The sequence below is a fragment of the Lissotriton helveticus genome, chromosome 8 (genome assembly GCF_964261635.1).
Source record: "Lissotriton helveticus chromosome 8, aLisHel1.1, whole genome shotgun sequence".
Classification (NCBI taxonomy): domain Eukaryota; kingdom Metazoa; phylum Chordata; class Amphibia; order Caudata; family Salamandridae; genus Lissotriton; species Lissotriton helveticus.
The window spans coordinates 1,596,061,628-1,596,083,075 of record NC_136069.1 but is presented as its reverse complement, the minus strand read 5'-3'; the positions used below and the strand labels follow the sequence as shown (position 1 = coordinate 1,596,083,075).

General features: G+C 43.0%; 1 protein-coding gene and 2 pseudogenes across 11 annotated transcripts in view; 2 read left to right on the top strand and 1 right to left on the bottom strand.

The window, feature by feature from the left end:
• The window catches only part of NUMA1 (nuclear mitotic apparatus protein 1), an 832,005-nt gene that overhangs the window by 102,254 nt on the left and 708,303 nt on the right, over nucleotides 1-21,448 (bottom strand). The window lies entirely within an intron of this gene.
• Nucleotides 375-18,409, top strand: LOC144773249 (uncharacterized; annotated as a pseudogene).
• LOC144773247 (uncharacterized) lies at nucleotides 18,793-20,800 on the top strand (annotated as a pseudogene).

Sequence of the window (21,448 nt, the reverse complement as noted above, 5' to 3'; positions counted from 1 at the left end):
AGACGGTCTCCTTTTGATTTTACTGGTATTGTACCCCAAAATAATGAAACGACACCCTTGGACATGCACAATGTTGAGGTATGCTACCAGGAGCGGCCTGTACAGGTAAGAGCAGTGGGGCAGGGTGGTGGTGGAGGCGGGGAGGGATTGGATAGACGACCCAGAGGGCAAATTGAATAATACCATTTCCCTTGTGTGTCGAATTACCCCCCCCCCCACCCATCTCCTCTTACCTGCACGGGCTGCTCCTGTATGCTATAGTATCCATTGCAAATAGGGTTTTATCGATAGTATTTTGTTATTGCTTTTTACATGTTTGGCAGTGAGCCAGGGACAATGATTGCCTTTTGTCTGTTGCAATTTCAGGTAGTCGTCCAGCCTCATCGTGAATAAGTCCATCTTTCTGCGCCCAGCTGATTCGGCAGTTTAATTATTGCAAGATGGGCAAGTGGTCACAATATAAAAAAACATACAGACAAGAGTGGGAGTTGGATCCTGAACTAAAAAAATGGATTGCCCCTGTAACGACAGATGATAGCAAAGCAGCATGCAAGTACTGCCACGTGGACATCCGTGCCCATTATAATGATTTGAAGCAACATGCAGCAACCACTAAACACCGCACACGCTGTAATGCAGCAAGCACATCTGTGGCATCCTTTATCCAACCTATCCCTTCCATTTCTAACGATCAGAAAAGAAATCAGATTTGCCATACAAACTGCTTGTTGTACATCCATTAATAATATTGATGGGTATGGTGAAATTTTGAAAGATGAATTCCCTGCCTTCCGAATGCACCGCACAAAATGTACAGCAATAATTCATTCTCTGTTGGGCCCATATTTCAAAGAGGAATTGCTGAAAGATATTGGATCACCATCATTTTCTTTATTGATTGATGAATCGACTGACATTGAAGTGAAAAAACTACTGTGCATTTGCATTAAATATTTCAGCAAAAAGCTTAACAAATTTGTAAGCACCTTCCTTGCCATGGTAGAATTAGATCAGGCCTGTTCTGAAGATATAGCAAATGCAGTCCTAAACATGCTGGAAACTTGTAACCTTGAGATAAAAAATTTAATTGGCATAGGTACAGATGGGGCAAGCGTCATGTGTGGGAAGCACCACTCAACATTCACCTTGTTGCAAGATAAGAACAATAGTTACTTACCTGTAATCTGTGGTTCTCCAGTATTGGTGTCTTTCATAGATTCACATGCCTGAATCATTCCCCGTCGTCGGAGTAGGAGTCCCACGGTATATAAAAAAGCAGTAATATGCCATTTGTACATCGCAAATAACAGTTATAATAAACCAGGAAGTACAGTAGCCTCAGCTACCAATGAAAAAACTTCCACATTAGTGACCATCAAAGTCGTTATGTTAGACCAAACTGCAGCCAATCAGGCCACAGCTCTCACCAAGGTATTCTCCCCAGAGACCCAGGCTGTCAGATTTTTTGTAGCACTGGAGAGTACCAGAGTATATATACATATATCTTAACAGTCTGGGTGAGACTCTGAGGGGAGGTGGGTGGGTGCATGTGAATCTATGAAAGACACCAATACTGGAGAACCACAGATTACAGGTAAGTAACTATTGTTCTTCTCCAGTATTAGGGGTGTCTTTCATAGATTCACATGCCTGAATCCGAGTAGTTAGCAGTAATACCATATGTCGCTCTTATACGCCAAAAGAACAGTTTTCATGCATGAAAATAAAGCAATGCAACAACATATGAAAGCGTCAAAATAGCAAAAGGAGGTGGGAGAGATCATCAGAGGCTCACCTTACTGAAAAAGATTACGCAGGACTGCTCTCCCCACCGAGGCATCGGTATCACTTGAAGAATCCAGACAGTAATGCCTCGTGAATGTGTGTCTGCTGGACCATGTTGCGGCTCTGCAAATGTGCAGGAGAGGCACACCAGCAAACAAAGCAGTTGAAGATGAGACTGCTCTCGTAGAATGCGCTCTAGGTAAGGTCTGTAAGGGTTTACCTGCTTGTTGATGGCAGAGCCCTATCGTGGATGAGACCCACCTGGCGATAGTCTGTTTTGTCACAGCACAGCCTTGTCTTGGTCTGCCATGCGCTACAAATAGCTGATCCGTTTTTCTGATGGCAGCTGTTCTTGAAAGATAAAATTTAAGGCATCTTTTAATGTCTAATGTGTGTAAAGTCCGCTCAGCTGGTGACTGCGGATTGGGAAAGAATGTCTTAAGTATCACTGGCTCATTTAAATGAAAATCCGATGGTACCTTGGGCATGTACTTCGGGTTGGTGCGTAGTATCACAGAGTCATGTGTGAATTGCAAGAAGGGTGGCTTAGATGTGAACGCTTGCATGTCACTCACCCTTCTGGCTGATGTCAATGCCAGCAATAATGCAACCTTCCAAGTGACGAACTTGAGATCGACCCTATGGATAGGCTCAAAGGGATGGCGCATAAGCTGAGCCAGTACAATATTCAAATGCCATGATGGAGGTGGTCGACGTATAGGTGGAAACATACGAAATAAACCTTTAAAGAATTGTTGGATTATTCTTGAGGAGTATAGAGAATTCGTACCATCCTGACGGTATCGTGATATGGCCGCTAAAAACACTTTAAGTGTTGAGTGCGCCAAACCTGATTTAGCCAACTGCAGAAAGAAAGGTAAGATCCTTTCCGGTTCCGCATTCATGGGATGTAAATTCATAGTTTGGCACCAAACACAAAAACGCTTCCACTTGAGTTTGTAAGTTTTGTTTGTTGAAGGCGCTCTAGCATTGGCCAGGACTTCTTGACAGTCTTGTGGGATGTTCAAGTGTGCAAATTCATGGTGTTGAGGAGCCAAGCCGATAATTTCAGAGAATGAGGGTCCGGATGATACACCCTGCCTTCTTGAATTGTCAGAAGATTTGGAATTTGAGGCAGTTGGACCGGTTCGCGCTCTGACAGAAGGAGAAGCTGTGTGAACCAATACTGTCGTGGCCACCGTGGAGCAATCAGAATTATTCGACACGGTTGTCTCCTCATTTCCTGATGACTTTGGGAATTAACGGAATTGGCGGAAAGGCGTAGGCAAATATCCGTTCCCAATTCATTGACAGAGCATCCCCGCAAGAGTCTCTGTGGGGAATCCAGCTCGCAAAGTGAGTACATTTCTTGTTCTGATATGTTGCGAAAAGATCCAGATCGGGGAGACCCCATCTCTGGAAGATCCGATCCAGCGCTGGCTGATGCAGTTCCCATTCGTGAGTGCTGTTCTTGGATCTGCTCAGTGAATCTGCTAGCACATTGGCTACTCCTGGAACATGCACCGCTGACAAGTTGATGTCGTGATCCAGAGCCCAATTCCAGATCTCTTGAGCCTGTTGAGACAATCGGGCTGATCTTGTGCCCCCCTGCTTGTTCAGGTAATGCATGCTCGTTGTGTTGTCTGTTCGAATTAACACTGTCGAGCCTTCTAGAACTGCCTGAAAGGATTTTAAGGCGAGGAAAATGGCCCTTCATTCCAACAGATTGATGTGCCATTTCTTTTGACGAGTGTCCCATTTGCCACTGATTGTCATCCCTTGAAGGTGAGCGCCCCAACCTTCTAGCGAGGCATCCGTGGTCACTATGAATCTGGGGACTTCTGCGAGGAAAGCACAACCCACTTGCAGGTGGTGTTTCTGACTCCACCATAGTATCGTGTTCTTCATTCGAGGTGTTAAGGTGATGATATCCTCGAAGGAACCTGATACTTGCACCCATTGTTGACTGAGATCTTCCTGCAATGGTCTCATCCTCAGACGACAGTTTGGAGTGAGATGGATGCACGATGAGATCATCCCTAGGAAAGATTTGAATTTCCGAACAGAAACGCACTCTTTTCTGAGAAGTGTGGACGCCATCTTTCGGATCTTCTCCTGTCTTTCGCTTGAGATGAAGACCTGAGCGAGCTTGGAATCCAGCGTTGCGCCTAGGAAAGACTTCCTTTGCGATGGTATCAGATCTGATTTGTCGAAGTTCACTGAAAACCCCAGGCTTTGAAGCAGGCAAAGGCATTTCTGGACATGTTCGCTTGCTGTGTCGTAGGAATTGGCCTTGATAAGGCAAATCGTCCAGATACGGGTATATCTGAATACCCTGCAATCGTAAGTGGGCCGCTACAGGTGCCAACATCTTTGTGAAGACCCTCGGGGCTGAACGTAGGCCAAAGGGGAGCACCTTGAATTGGAAATCCCTGCCAGCCACTCTGAACCTTAGGAACTTTCTGTGTCTGGGGAAGATAGGTACGTGGAAGTAGGCATCCTGAAGGTCGAGTGTTGCCAAGTGGTCGCCTTCTGCCAAAAACTGGAGGATCTCTTGGAGAGTTAACATTCTGAACGTCAATTTTTTGATGTATTTGTTGAGGGCACGCAAATCTAGGATTGGGCGCCATTCCCCTGATTTTTTGCGTATCAAGAAAAAACGAGAGTAAAAGCCTGTTCCTCTCTGGTGTTGCGGTACTCTCTCGATTGCCCCCTTCCGAATCATTGTATTGATTTGAAGGAATAGCTCTTTGAGATGTGCTGGGGGTGGCCCTTTTGGGGGTGAATTTGGAGGGGTCTTTACAAATTCCAATATGTGTCCCTTGGACACTACATCCAGCACCCATTTGTCTGTAGTAATCTTTGACCATTTTGAGCAATGTAGGGATATTCTTCCTCCAATTCGTTTTTGGCTGGGACACAGTGGCGGCAGGAAGTGATTCTCACTTTTTGTTGGCGTTGTCTCTGCCCCGATATGTGGTCTTCCCTCGGGGCTGTGAATAAGTATTTCGTCTTTGGCCATAAGCTTGTTGTTTATATGGCTGGTACCTCTGGTTGTTTTGGTTGTTTGTATAGGAACGTTGTTGGTAATATCCTCCTCTATTGGAGAAGCTTCCTCTTCCTCTAGCGCCACGAAAGGAAGATTTGCGATACTGCAGAGTACCCAGTGATCGTGCAGTTTCTGTATCCTTTTTGATGGCTTGCAAAGCCTCATCCACATGCGAGCCGAAGAGGTACTCGCCATCATAAGCCATGTTTAACACCTTGGCTTGCACCTCCTGCCTAAAGGATGTAGATTTCAACCATCCTTCTCTTCGAAGGACTGCGGCTCCTGCCAACTGTCTGAATCCTGTTGCTGCTACATCCACTGCAGCATCAATGATCTCCGATGAAGCACACTCTCCTTCTTGCAGGATTTTAATAGCCTCAGACCGGTCTGGTTCAGGCAGTTTCTTAATGTAAGGCGATATGTCAGACCACATTTGCCGGTCATACCTGCCAAGAATCGCCATAGAATTAGCAACCCTCACTGTGGTTGCTGCAATCGTTGATATGTAGTGTAGTTCCTATTATCCCAATAGGCTCTGCGCATTGGAATAATACCTTCAATAGTAAAGGCCTAGACCAGACGTTAACTAGGTCTACTACTGACGATATTAGACTTAAAGTTTTGGGTTTGCCAGCTAGCTCAGAGTTCACTAGAAACTTTCTCGAATGTTCAGGAAGGAATTAACTTCCCTGATTAGACAAGAAGGGATTTAGTTTCTGACAACCATAGAACATGACAACTTTGCTCTCCCCTAATCAAGAGTGTATCTCGAGAGTCGTGTGAACAAAAGGCAATTTATTTTACTCAGTCAGTACGTGCATTCTTAGTCTCATCAGAATGTAGAGAAAAGGAAGAGACGGGCGTGTTCAATAAAAAGGTGTTATTTATTGATCAGTCTCTTTTCTCATACAAGAGAAATGGATCGATATTATTGCAATACTTATAGTTAAGTAAAGTGCATACATTAAAAGCAGAAGTATAAAATAATACTGTAAAAACATTGATATGGTTTCTAAGCCATAAGATGTTTTAAAATGAATAAAATATATTATATACACATATACATTTGACTAAACGTACTCAACTGGTGTTTCTAAATACGCCTACCCCGTGTACCTGACCTAAGCCTAATACGTGGGCGGGAATAGAAAGTTACAGTTTAAGTTAAGTTTGTTTTTGCCAAGTGAATAACTAAAGAATTCTCTGCGAGGGGTTATTCAGTTCTGTACCTGGAATTAAGGATGAATGAGGGATGGTATCTCTCTCTCTGGTCTCGATATTCCAGGCTGCCTGCGAGGGCTACCCGGAAGCGCCGGTGCTGGATCTCTCGGCAGGAGAAAGCAGCGCGTCTCGTTCTCAGCGCGTCAGGAAGGCGGGGCTGTGCCAGCGGGGTCTGCTCTGCTCTGGGCTTCGGCAAGTATGGCTGCTCCGTCTCGTCACCACCGCGTGTCTTTGCATAGGGCAATATCGGTAATATTTATACCTTTAAGGTGCCGAGATTGACGTAAGGATGGACATAGATACGTCAATAAGGATGTCATACGACTTGCTCGTTAGCACATTCTTTTGCTGAAGTTCTCGGTGAAATCAAAACAATGGCCGCAGGGTTTTGCCCAGGTTGTCATAGGTTTGATTTGTTATGAGAACTCCGTATGCCTTATCAGGGGCTGGAGGAATATCGCTTGTCTAATTAGATCGCAAGCGTTATGACCTAATCAGATAACACGTTCCTGTGCCGTAGTGTGACTGCGTCAGATAACGGTATCTGCATCATGGGGGTTTTCTGCCTCATGGGCTGACTGCTAGTTAACTTGTTGGTTTGTTTAACCAGAATAGGGTCAGGAATAGGGGGATCGATTCAGAACCTATAGGAATACATCACACCCACTCCACGCTAACTATGGACATATTTACTAATCTATGCATAGTAAAACATACTATAGAGTATAGTGTATACCTTACCACCCCAAAATACATAAATGCATTTTGAAATTTTTCAAATATACGGAAGAATTGCAATCATATGTATTGTATGCACTCAAGCTGTAGAATAATGCCAAAGTAATCACGCATTTGTATACATTATTGCTATTTGGTATATGAGAATTTACACATGAAATGGCTCTTAATACAGAAAAAAAGTTCGAGACCATTCCATCACAGAATAAAATATTTATGAACATACCAGCGGGCAGCTAATGTCTATAAGCTATCTAAAATTTAGAAACCTTAGTTCTCTAAGAATAGTTCTTACTTTAAGCAGAAGATAGTGTCCCGAAAAATATGCAAAAATATTTTGGGGCTGCTGAAAAATTGCTGTCCGTGAACTGGAGGTAAAATTGTTCATGTGACTTTATTTTTAAAGTTGAAGGCCGAATTCAGGGAACGCCGTGTGCGAGCTTGCTCAAAAGTCTCTATTTCTGCTCTGGTGAGAACATCATATCATTTAGGCTTTCGAAAAAGCTGTCAACAGCTTCCTGGGAAAGTTCCATTAACTCGGAAAAAGGTGTAACCATGCATTCGTGCGCATGATTGTCTCCATTGACATTCTGATTCGCATTGCTGACAGAAGGTCGTACCTGTTCGATGCTGCTTTCATCTTGAACTTCACTACCCCTTAATCGTAGTGGTGAAGCTTCCACGAATGCCGTCATCAGGATTGGTAGCCTTTGAGGGCAGCACAAAGCGTGAACCTTGATCGGGCTCAACAATGTTTCTGCATCCATTGGCGCATCCGATTGTAGCGTCAGACAGGTGTCTAACACGCATTCTTCTCCGCATAGCAGACACCTTAATACAGGTAAAACACATCTTTGCCACATTGGTCGAAATGATAGAAACCAAGTCATGTTCAGGTCTCTAAGCCGGGAGAGTCCCAGGATTTTTGATATCCGGTCCCGGTATCCAATGGCTAGGATTGTTTCTTCCCTTGTCGCAAGAGTTTGGTCTGTGACATGGGTTGCCATAATGAAAAATAAGGACTAAGAATAGGATTCCTGCAATTAGTCCCAAGATCAGGGGAAGTCCGCCAAAAATCGAATGGACGAAATCTGGAAAAATACCCAGTATGGCTTTGAATGGTGTTAATGCCATCGAGAATACTGTCTTAAATACCTTTGAGACCCCATTGGTATCAGAAATATTTAAGATTTCATTCAGGATTTCTGCGAAATGTATGGGGGAATTAGTTGATAACAATGAATGTATCTCTGCAGTCGTCCTTGCGACTTGTAGATCATACGTTTCTTTTGATGACGTGAGCCTTGTAGGCGTCTGAAGAAGCACTGTTTTCATTCTGCTTAAAGTATCTATTCGAATAGAAGTAATTTTCAAGTTGGGCCATGCCCTTGCCTCCCTGTCTGGAAAGGAGCTGGGGAACAATGAGCGTCCACAGCACTTGACCTTCGCAGTCGTAGTTACGAGATAAGGTGTCCCGGGCATAAGACTACAACATCTGCGATCTACAATTAGAATGTAACTCCCATTATAGAGTCTTTGAAAGAATGGTTCAATCTCTGTTGCAGGTGCGCCTTGCTGGTGACATGAAAGGTTGTATGAATTCCCTTCACAGGCTCCATGCAAACTAATTCCGTTACACAGAAGCGTGCCGCTTAGTGACATCGCACAATTATTGCCACTAAGAAACACTTTCTGTCCTTTATTACTGACACATGCATGTGAATAGGGCAGGTTCCATGTTGTTTTGATGTACCCCTTTCCCAATTTCTCGTACATGCCAGCCTGTATATATTTTTGGCAGTATTGAAACCTGAAGGTTGAGATTGGAATATTTATTATCCCATGTATTATCCATTCACTGACAGGTCGTTCTGACATTGTCACTGGTAATCTTTCGAGTTTTTCAATGCTCAAGATTGTATAATCAGCACCCTTTTGTGCCATACTGATTTGTCTATCAGTAAGGTTAAAGATTTGGAATAGTGACGTTGTGTTGATTAAACGCCAAGGCACATAGCCTGAACATAGATTTTGTAACGTCCAGCCAAGCTGTACAATAGAACGCAATTGAGACTGACCGTGTTGTAATAACAGTAAGTCTTGCGATAATATGTCGATTGCTGAAGACACAATGCTGTCCAAAGAAAAAATTCTGGAGGACAGAGTCATTAACCCATTGTCCACTACAGAAAGTGATTTTTCCAAATTAATACGGTCAATTTCCCGTATTCTCTCTGCTGTTTCAATTTGAGTAACCTTCCAGGCCTCATTGTATGCTGCATATACAGAGGCTGCTATGAAACGTTTTTGACGCTGTTTGTGCGGTCCCATAATGAAATCACGCAAGTCAGCACCATCAGTAAGTAAAGTTAGATGTTGCTTAATTTCTGTCAGTGTGGAAGTTTGTAGCCACTGAAGGCATAATTTGCCCACACTGTAGGTGGTTATTATCCCTGGGTGATGTATTTGAGGATATCTAGGGTCTGGCCTGGTCATTTTGAACCCCTGTGTTTTGTTCAGGAATCTGTCTTGACAGTTATTAGTATCTGTGGGCCAGATCAACCACTGTTTCCAATCTGGATGTGTTCTGTTTTGGTTTAATACATAATTTACGTCTATCTCTTCATCTATAGAGCTATTGCTGTACATTGTTGGTTTTGGAATAGACGGTTTATTTAAGTCTTTAATTTTGGCTAGGCCAAGACAGGTAGTTTGTTGAACAGTGTCATTTAAAAATATCATTTGTTCTGGGATCATGCAGGGTCTAAACAAAGATTCTATACCCTGTACTTGCCATTCTTTTGTGCCCCAAACACTTTTCAATTCAACATTTTTGTCCCAATAATCAAAACCAAAAGTATTCATTTGTTCAAAGAATGAGTCCGAATATATCAATTTTGTGTTTGTTATCATGGTCTTTGTCCCTGTCTTATTTGACAATTTGAAATAAAATGTTTCAGCATTACTTATGTTAAAACCTGAAAAGTATGAATATTTGTCATAGAAGGTTCTTGAGCTTCCTTTTGGAGGGGTTGCACATTGTTCCCATTGATTATAATTTAAAACATTTCTAGGTTGTGCAGATCTATGTAAAAATGGTTACCATAGTGGTTATAACAGTACATACTATCATAATTTGTAGAACCCTGCAAATAATCATGTTTGGTAAATTTAGCAGACATTACTAAGTCAGACATCATATTATTAATGCTTTCGAAGTCCCAATCATCAGCAAATGAGCTTGGTTTTGCAAAGTCACTCAATGAGATCTTAATTTGGTGTGGATATTTCAGGATTTCGACCGGACCATAAATTTCATAGTCAGTGTTGTCCCAGGCTACCCCACCCGGTATCGGATTGGCTGTGAAGTTGACTGAAGAAAGTTCTCTTTTCTCGACGTGTGACGATGTGTGTGGTTTGAGGATCAAGTTGATTTTCTGACTTGCTGTGTCCATTTTAGCATATTTTCCCTCAATGAAGCGTCCCAAAGTAAGTACCATGATGAGCCAAAGTATGAGGATAAATGCACCAAAACCCACCCAAAATTCGATCCATGGAGAAATCAGATATGTTTCTTTCAGTTGTTTCAAAAGTTCTTTAGCTTTATCTTTAAAGGTTTTTGATGATGTCTGTGTCTTTGATTCACTGAAGCCTTCAGAGGAATCATCGAAGTTTATGAAGTAGCCGGATGCAGTTCTGTCAATTGTTCCAATTGCTTCAGGATTACTGTTTCCTGCATTTTCGCTTGGTACTTCATTGTAGATTGGTGTGTCTCTGCTAAAAGTTTATTTGGGTTTTCAGAGGTCTGAGTTCTATTGCATTGTTGCATAGTCCTTGTTGTTCTTCTGTAGGCGTTTCGAATGTGATGAGCATCTTCGTTAGGACCTCTGTACTGGTAGCAAACCTTGGTGTTCGGCTACTTATTGGGAGTCCACTTGGCCTACTGTTTGTTATCGGCCACATGATTGTGGTTTTACCAGGTCGATGGATACAACTCGGTTCTCCTTTTTACCAGCAAGTGGCGGTAGTACAACTGATCTTGTCCCGTTGATAGACAAGACAGGAACTGCTTTTCTGTAAGAAGGCCCAAATTCCTTCTTTACCGCGATCTTTTCCCTGACTAGATCCCCGACTTTTGGAATCCAGACAGGTCTTGCTGGGACAGGTGGTGGTTCTTCAGTGGTTGTTGGCTGTTGTTTCAACTTTATGTTGCTCAGGTCTTTTCTTGTTTTGTTTAAGTCCTGCAAAATAGCCAAACGGTCTTTGATATCAAAGCTTTTTTCTTTCACCACTGAAGTCTGACTATCAATGTCAGAGATCAACATCCTAGTTCCAAATAATAATTCGTACGCACTGAATCCCTTCAGAGAATTTCTTGGCAAGTTATTTAGACTACGTTGGACACTTATTAGATGTTTGACCCACCCAGCTCCCGAACCTAATATCCTTTCCGTTATAGATTGCTTTATGCCTTGGTTTTTTCTTTACACCATCCCGTATCCCTCAGGAAGGAAGTGAGAAGATTCCCGCTGTGCTATACTCATTTGGCCATGTTTCCCATCAGGCTGGAGGGCTAGAGTGAAAACAATGGTCAAACGTAGCATGCTCTTAGCGTATATGCCATTTAGACTCGCAAATCTTTGTATAACAGTCCAGACGTCAGCCGAGTGCTGGTGATCTACATTATAAGTGGAAACTAGCCTGTATATGTTAATCGCAAGCCTTCCTTTTTACTCTTGATTTTTTCTGGAGTAAAACGACGAGGTATTAAACTGTTTCTCTCCCCACTGCGATCTCTGTTGCAGTTTGGGCAGTTTTTTACAAACATGGTGTGACGCAGGCTCATGCCTGGCCACCAGTACCGTGATTGTAATTCTTCCAGAGAATCTTTTAGTTTGAGGTGTCTGAGACCCTCGCCCATATGTGCGTCTGCGATTAACAAGTTTCTCCTGTCCATGTTTGGAATCACTCTATCCCCCACTCCAGGGATTCGAGCAAAAGGGACGGAGTTTGCATCGATTATGTATGTATAATTGAGTGGATAGTTGATCGGTAGTGCTGAGCAGTCGCCTTTTGATGACGTTTTCACCGCCAGCACTGTTTCACCGTCAATGTATTTTAATGTACGCTTTTTTCGAACTACGGGAGCCGATTTAGTGGCTGCCGCTGTGGCTGTCTCAGCCAATGAATTCCCTGCAACGTGAACGCCATCACGCTGATGACTCAGTGAGTGTGTCACGTGAGTCTTTGGTAGCTCTTTTTGTAAAAGAGCTATTTGTTCCCAGAGCAGTTTCTGCTTTATTGGTGCATCTGTGTCATCTTTGTAACCGTTCTGAATCCATGTCTGCAAATCCTTGTTATATGATTTGACGCAGTAATATGAATCTGACACTATAAGTGTCGGGAATTCGCGATCCACATTATCTAGCGCCATTTTCAATGCTAGTATTTCAGTTTGTTGTTCTGAATTAGTTTCTATTGAGTGTGTTTTTGTTAATAAAGGTTTTAGTTTACCTCCGCGCCACACTTCTTTTGTAATCCCACATGTTGGGTTGTATGCCTGTTCTCCCCAAACGGGGGGTTGAGCATGTCCGTCTGTATAAATTACACAGGCGTAATGTCGTAAAGGCAGAATGTCGATTGGCAGAGGGAATGTTCTTTCATATTCTAGATTTTTTAATTCTTCTAGTTCTGGATCAAAGTAATAGTATACTTTGTCCGTTGTGATTGAATTCACCCATTGTATCCATTCCGGATTCAATGTTGTTGTTGGTAAATTACACGGTGTTGTTAGTGCCTCAAAGGCTGATTCTGCTGTTCTGACTGTGATATGTCTACCGTCAGCTTGATCTTTTTCTCTAGCTATTGCGGTTTGAACTGCATGAACAATTTTTTCTTTGTTGCTGAATTTCTGTTCAGCTTCTGTGTACAAGTGTGATTTGAATGCAATTGGTACCTTTTCTCCCTCATTAGAGGTCAGGTATGTGAATCCGCATCCCCCTGGGATGACTCGAATCACAAGATTGCGTGTGTTATCACGTGTTTCTAATTTTGTTTTAATTAGCATGTCTGTTTGTAAGGATCTCAAAATTTCTGTGTGTATTTGAGTCCAATTGGATCTTTTAAAATCTGGTTTTATCAGATCATAAAGGGGTTTGACCCTTTCTGCGTAATTTGCAATGTATGTTCTTCCGAAATTTAGGAAGCCTAGAATCGACTGTAGATTTTTTAGTGTTCTAGGTGCTTGGATTACGGCACATTTCTCTAGGAAATTGTCCGCCAGGCTTTTGCCTTCACTTGATAATTCATATCCTAAGAACAGGACTGTCAGATGGGCAATTCTGGATTTTTTAAAGTTGAATTTGTAACCCTCTGCTGCGAACCCAAGTATTATGGTGTTCACTCTCTTCAAGTGAGTCTCCAAGTCATCATCTGTTAAGTAAATGTCGTCGACATAAGATAATGCTTCATCATCATATATTTGTAGTAATTCTGTTACTCTCGCTGAGAATACTCCCGGGCTGTTCTTGTACCCCTGGGCTAACCGACAGAATTGTTTTTGAGTGCCATTTATTGAGAACGCAGACAAATATCTGCTCTCTGGTGCTATGTTTTGACAAAAGAATCCATTAGAGATGTCTAATGTTGTTTTGTATTTTTTGCGCACTATGTTATTCATTAGTGCAGCACTATGCGAATTTTGCACTGCAAAAGTTTTGCAACATGTGTTAAGGTGTCGGTAATCCAAAACTAGACGATATGAATTGTCTGGTTTGGAGACCGGAAACAAAGGGTTGTTCATTTGTGAGGTGCAAGTTTCAATCACCCCCTGGTATTCTAGCTGATCTAGTATTTCTTTTACCTGTTTTTTAGCTTCTTGCTTAATTGGGTACTGCCTTTGTGCAGTAGGTTGTGATTTTAACTGGATTTTGTGAGGAGGAGAGTCCTCATCCCATCCCACGTGATTTGTATATAAAGCAGGGGCTAGAGCCACTGCCCACTTTCTAGCAAGTGTGTATTTTTTATGAATTGGGATATGATTTGAGAAGGCAGGCATAATTACTTCTTCGCCATGAGGGCAATCCCTGACAAACTCTGGTGGCCAGTCTTTTTCAGCTAGAAGGATATCATAGCCCTTGGAGAGATTATCCCAAAATAGTCCCCTTATTTTTCTAGTCTTATCTCCCTCTATACGTAATGTTATTTCGTATATTTTGTGAGGTTTGCTAACTCTGGTGTCTGCAGTTTCCACTTGAAGATATTCATTCGTGTCCACTGTCTCCAGATGATTCATAAGGACTTTGCGAGCTATGCTCACTTCTGCTGCGCTGTCTAGCATTGTCTGAGCCCATTCCCCGTTTTTCAGTTGTGTCCTCAGAATTCTCGGCATTGTTAACTATTTTAATGCTGGCTACCTTCTTCTTTGGAAATTGTAATTTCTTTTTTAGCTGAGCAGGTTCCTTGTCTTTGGACTTGGCGTGCTCTTCTCTTTGTTCTGATCGTCCTCTTCTTTCCGATTTCTGCGAGGAAGTCTGAAAAGATTGAGAGGGACGTGTATCAATGTCTTGATATCTATCAGGCTTTTTTATATTATCCCTATTTCTAAGGTTATATCTTTTCCCAGAGGGGTCACTCTGGGGTGACCTGTGTCTTTGGTTCGGAGATTTCTCTCTTCGCCTAGGAGACCTTCCTCTGGACTGGAATTTCTTTTCTTTGGGATTGGATTGTTTGTTTCCATCCCAGCTCTTTTTCTCTGATGTTGAATTATTATTAAAAAATATTTTTTCAGGACTTTCAATTAGTTGTGGTTTTACTGGTATCCCACCTAAACTATCTCTACCTAGTTCCTCATAGGATTTTTCTATGATTCTGGCAATTTCAGCTGGTTGGTCTGCTATATCTGTTTCCTTTAACCTCTGGCGGATCGCCACGTTTGCTGCTTCTCCCTTTATGTTGGCTAATAATATAGCCGAGACCTGCTTGAAGTCTTTTAGTAATTTCATACCAAGAGTTAAAGCGGGTTCTGGACCGTATTCGTCTTGAATTTGTTTTAGCACATCTGGTATTACCGAAATGGACGGAACACCGTGCGTTTTTGTGTAGATGGAAGCAAAGACTGTACCCCAAGTGTCACAGTCCTCAATGTGTGGTGCGATTCCCATTGGAAGACAGATAGTCAGAATCCTGTGCTTTTCTAGCGGGGTGGTGTCTGGAAACACCGCCTCTATTTGGGTGATTTTCTGCGCTAGCCAGAATGGTATTTGTTCCCGTTTAGCCGGTACTTTACCTAGGCAGGACTGGATGTTCTGTGGTGTAATTTTATTTGTGTTCCCCTGGTGAGGGGTCAGCTGTGGGAGTTTAATCGCTGGCTGAATTGTTGAAGTCCGCATCACATACTGGACTAATTGTCAATGTATTTTTATTAATTGTTTTAGCTGTGTTAACAGGTTAGCTGCAGACATCCCGTCGATGTCTGGATGTGGTGTGTATCCGGCTAGGACCGGCCACGTTGCTCCTGGTCTACCTAAAGGACCGAGCCTGGTGATGTGATTATTATGTTTTAGGGCGCCATCAAATAAGAGCAAATGCTCTTGAAATTTGAATGGTACTTCCACCTCCTCGAAAGGAGTGTACGTTTCAGGAGGTTCCTCTATTTTGTAATAGTGGAAGTACTTTGTTACAGGATTTGCTGCTGGAAAATGTATCCATGAATAGTATACCTCTGTCTGCCGATATTCGTGTGCCTCAATTACGAATATGACTGTACCACCTCTAGGTGTCAGTCCATTTTCTATAAGTTTTATGGTTATAGATTTCCTTTTAATGACCGGGATGAGTATTATATCCGGGTCAGCTTCCTGTATGGTAGCATCAGCTGCTGCGAGTTCAGTTGCTAATCTAACTGCCTCTCTTTCTTCATCACGGTCTACCATTTTACCGACAGGATGGTTATTTTGTTTGTTTGCAGATCAGGTTTCTTATGGAAACAAAGATTAGATGCACAATATTTTGGAACAGTGTATCCTTCAACGTTGACTATACCAAGAACCATACATAGGAGTTCCCTCCTGCGAGGTCTGGCGGATATAACCTTTTACCCACTCCAGACGTCTTTGGAGTATTATGGGAGAAAGGGGTCTGAGTGAGAAAGCACGACTGAGTTACTTTAAATGTCTTACGTTAGTTTTATCGCCCTTTCCAAACGAGTTGGGCGCCATGTAGTGTAGTTCCTATTATCCCAATAGGCTCTGCGCATTGGAATAATACCTTCAATAGTAAAGGCCTAGACCAGACGTTAACTAGGTCTACTACTGACGATATTAGACTTAAAGTTTTGGGTTTGCCAGCTAGCTCAGAGTTCACTAGAAACTTTCTCGAATGTTCAGGAAGGAATTAACTTCCCTGATTAGACAAGAAGGGATTTAGTTTCTGACAACCATAGAACATGACAACTTTGCTCTCCCCTAATCAAGAGTGTATCTCGAGAGTCGTGTGAACAAAAGGCAATTTATTTTACTCAGTCAGTACGTGCATTCTTAGTCTCATCAGAATGTAGAGAAAAGGAAGAGACGGGCGTGTTCAATAAAAAGGTGTTATTTATTGATCAGTCTCTTTTCTCATACAAGAGAAATGGATCGATATTATTGCAATACTTATAGTTAAGTAAAGTGCATACATTAAAAGCAGAAGTATAAAATAATACTGTAAAAACATTGATATGGTTTCTAAGCCATAAGATGTTTTAAAATGAATAAAATATATTATATACACATATACATTTGACTAAACGTACTCAACTGGTGTTTCTAAATACGCCTACCCCGTGTACCTGACCTAAGCCTAATACGTGGGCGGGAATAGAAAGTTACAGTTTAAGTTAAGTTTGTTTTTGCCAAGTGAATAACTAAAGAATTCTCTGCGAGGGGTTATTCAGTTCTGTACCTGGAATTAAGGATGAATGAGGGATGGGATCTCTCTCTCTGGTCTCAATATTCCAGGCTGCCTGCGAGGGCTACCCGGAAGCGCCGGTGCTGGATCTCTCGGCAGGAGAAAGCAGCGCGTCTCGTTCTCAGCGCGTCAGGAAGGCGGGGCTGTGCCAGCGGGGTCTGCTCTGCTCTGGGCTTCGGCAAGTATGGCTGCTCCGTCTCGTCACCACCGTGTGTCTTTGCATAGGGCAATATCGGTAATATTTATACCTTTAAGGTGCCGAGATTGACGTAAGGATGGACATAGATACGTCAATAAGGATGTCATACGACTTGCTCGTTAGCACATTCTTTTGCTGAAGTTCTCGGTGAAATCAAAACAATGGCCGCAGGGTTTTGCCCAGGTTGTCATAGGTTTGATTTGTTATGAGAACTCCGTATGCCTTATCAGGGGCTGGAGGAATATCGCTTGTCTAATTAGATCGCAAGCGTTATGACCTAATCAGATAACACGTTCCTGTGCCGTAGTGTGACTGCGTCAGATAACGGTATCTGCATCATGGGGGTTTTCTGCCTCATGGGCTGACTGCTAGTTAACTTGTTGGTTTGTTTAACCAGAATAGGGTCAGGAATAGGGGGATCGATTCAGAACCTATAGGAATACATCACAGATACCTTTTTCCCAATGGTATCGAGTCGTCTTCCGTCTCTGTCCGTTGGTGTGGAGATTTGAGACGACTGGTTCTTTGCTCTCTTTTGAGCTGCCTGCGCAATGACTGACTCCGTCTTGGCCTGTCCAATCAGGCAAGCAGGTGAAGAAGATGGTGCTCTGTACTTTTTATCTACTCGAGGTAAAGCTGCAGGTAAAGAATTTGGTGTGGCCATGATCTTTAGACCTTCTTTTCAAATAAAGTCTATGATAGGAATAGACCAACTTTGCCTCTGAGACAAACTCTTAAAGTCGTACAGGAAACATTCGTCCTGTTTAGTCTCCATGGTAATGAGAAATCTCTTGGTTGCATTGTCCATAATTCTGTGGAAATTCGCAATATCCACCGGTGGTGAGTCAGCCTTTGGTTGTTCATCTGGAGAAGGTGAGTCAGCCTGATAATCTTTATACTCCGACGAATCCGATTCATCTAATTCACCTTCTTCCTGAGCTTCCCCCTCAGTATTATCATCCTCCGGTTGGTTATAGGGCACTGGTATGGATGGAGTATGCCCCGTTTCTTCTGGTATATTAGGCATTGAATTCGGGGCCACTCTAGGCTGTGGGGAAGAGATTTGTGAATCGGCCGACTCTGAGGGCGGGAAACGGCGATAGTAATCGTCCAACATGGACATTAAATTTCTAAATAGTTCCATAGGCATTTGCATCCCTGGTGGTGGTGCAGTATCCAACCTGGGCGGTTGTGTCACTTGCTCCTCTTCTTCCTGATCCTTTACTAGTATCAGCAAGTCAGATGGACTCTTGGCTGCTGGAAATAATTCATCACCAGAGCCCTCATCCTCGGAATCCAAGAGCCTGTCTGGCATTGTTAGTGGCGACATACATGCAGACAGGGTTGGGCGCTTTTGTAGTAGTGCCGCAGTGGTGGCTGGAGATGGCAACGATATCACGTTGCTTGCTGCTGACCAGACCTGGATATCAGTGCAAGATGATAGTTTTGGTGTCATTGGATTCTCTTGAGCCACTGGGAAGTCTTGTGGCGTTGACTTTGTTGAGAGCGATGAACTCGCCGTCGCTGATTGCGTCGTCGACAACTGTGGCTGGTGAGACTTCGTCGACGGAACTATTTTCTTCGTCGACGGGGAACCATCTTCGTCGACGAGGCCGTCGTCGACGACTTCGTCGACGGGGTCTTTTTCGTCGACGTCTGGATGGTCGACGGGGTCTTCCTCGTCGACGATGGGATGGTCGACGGCTGGGTCATCGACGGTGACGTCGTCGACGGTAAGGACTTCTTCGTCGACGGTAAAGTCGTCGTCGACGGAAAGGTTTTCGTCGACGCCGATGAGTGTTTCGTCGACGGAGGCTCGTCGACGGTTGGAGAAACTTTCTTCGTCGACGAGATGGGACGAACTTGGACATGCACAAAGGTTGGTGAGGACGCTGAGGACATCACCAAAGAGGTTTTTGGTGAGGAGAAAGTCATGGTAGTAGTCACTGTAGTGGCTATCTGACAGGAAACCGGCAGAGAAGTTGCTGCCTTGGTTACAGGCCTCTGAGGTGACAATAAAGACACAGTCTTTTTTGCTACAGGTGGCTTCACGGATTTTTCAGCGGTTTTCTTCACTTTTGAGGTAGAAGGCTCATCAGCGTCAAGGGTGTGCTGGGCCTGTTTCGCCACCTTCGCCTTAGGGGTAGTCACTTTACCCCCAGCCATTCTTTTTCTAGATCCCATAGAAGACATAGAGGCCAAACTTCCTACCTCAGAGAGTGGCAAGTCCTTATCCTTATTCCGCTGTATCCACAGTAGCAGGCGACCCTCTCTGTCCCTGAGGGTTTTTGTGGGAAAAGTGCGACAAATCTTGCACCCCTTAGCCTGATGATCAGGATACAAGCAGTATATGCATAGAGTATGCGGGTCCTCCTTGAACAGTCTTGCCTTGCCACAAGATTCACAGGCCCTGAAAAGGGACTTAGATGTAGACATGTTTGAAAGTGAGAACTTTCAAGTGTAGAGAAAAAAACTGAGCAGAGCTCAGAGAGACTCCCTATCACACGACGTGCGGTAAAAAATCTGACAGCCTGGGTCTCTGGGGAGAATACCTTGGTGGGAGCTGTGGCCTGATTGGCTGCAGTTTGGTCTAACATAACGACTTTGATGGTCACTAATGTGGAAGTTTTTTCATTGGTAGCTGAGGCTACTGTACTTCCTGGTTTATTATAACTGTTATTTGCGATGTACAAATGGCATATTACTGCTTTTTTATATACCGTGGGACTCCTACTCCGACGACGGGGAATGATTCAGGCATGTGAATCTATGAAAGACACCCCTAATACTGGAGAAACAACCCTCCTTGCAACTTGTGCGCTGTATTTTCCACTCCCTTGACATCATTGCTAAGAAAGCAATAAGGAGCATTCCTAGCAATATCGAATTTATGATCCGAGAAACTTACAACTGGTTTTCCCACTCACCAAAACGCCAGGCTGACTATAAGGAGTTGTATCGGACATTGGCCAGAGGCATGCCCCTGAAATTAATTTCTCCTTGTGAAACACGGTGGCTAGTGATGGCAGATTGTGTAGATCGTTTACTAGAACAATATGATGTCTTAAAATTACACTTTTGCACAGCATCCTATGTGGAACACTGCTATGCAGCAAGGATGCTCCACGAAATGTATCAAGATGAGATAAATCTACTTTACCTCACTTTCTTAAAGCCAGTGCTCCAAGAAATAAAGGTTGTTAACAAGATTTTTCAGCTAGAATCTGGGGATGCACTCCACATCTTCCGCGATCTATATACTCTGTACTTGTCCACACTTAAAAGAATACTAAAACCAAGTGTTTTCACACCTAATAAATCAGGAGCAGTTGCAGAGCCTAGACTTACAAAGTTCTGCCATTTATCTTTCACAGGATGATGTGGATCTTGGGCTCACTTTCCGTAACAAGCTGGAAGAAAGTAAACTCCCCTCTGTGTCAAAGGAAGGCATTGTGACAAGGTGCCTAGAGTTCATGAAAGTGTTGGTGTCTGAATATAAAGCTCGTCTCCCAGAGTCTCTCAGCATGCTTAAAAAGTTAGAAAGTTTGAGTCCTCAAAAAGTACTTGCAGATCCCAAACTACCTGTAACAGATTTGCCAGAAGCTTTTTTCACTTGTCCATTGGAGGTCCTGGAGTCACAATGGAGAACTATATCTTCATCCTCATCTCATAACACTTCAAACATAGAATCGTTCTGGATGGAAGTGTATAACTACACCGATGCTGCTGGCAACCATTGTTTTCACGAGCTTGCAATGGGTGCTATAAAGATGTTGACTCTACCGGTTAGGGGAGAATGGAGCCACAGGGAAAGGGAGGTTAATCGCGATCATGAAAGTATGACAACTTTCGGTGATTAGTGCAATACATGATTCTGGTTTAAGATATTTTGAAACTCTGAAATTCAATTAGCTTATATATATGTGCATTTACTGATGAGTATGTTTGATTGATTTTACAGTTACCCCTGACGAAGGACCCGTGGGGTCTGAAATGCATTGGGTTAAATAAACTGCATTTTAATGAACTTTGCCTCAGTACGTGTTATTGGAAAGAGGTTCGGATGGCCCGCTGTAACATGAGAAACCTAGAAAATTGCAGACTCTTGCAGGAGGAGTTAAAAGAATGAGATTGAGAATGAGCAAAGGATTAACAGGATGAAAAAGAAGTTTCGGAAAAATGGAAGAGTTAAAGAAATGGATGCAATTGCAAATTAGAAAAAGCTGTCGCCACTGGTGTTGGGGCAAAAGTTGCCCCAAGTTTTGATGAGTTGAATTCTACACGTGTTGTTGTGGGCTTAGCAGGTCAACGGTGAGCACGCACTAGACAAACATTTGGTTCATATAAAGAAGAAGAAATTGAGATAAAAATAGGTGTGCAATACGTTTTTGTATGACTCTACCGATATCCAATGCTCATGTTGAACAAGTTTTTTTTCAGATGACGCTGTTAAAAAATGATAGAAGGAACAGAATGGGCCTAAAACTGCTGTCAAATATTCTATATAT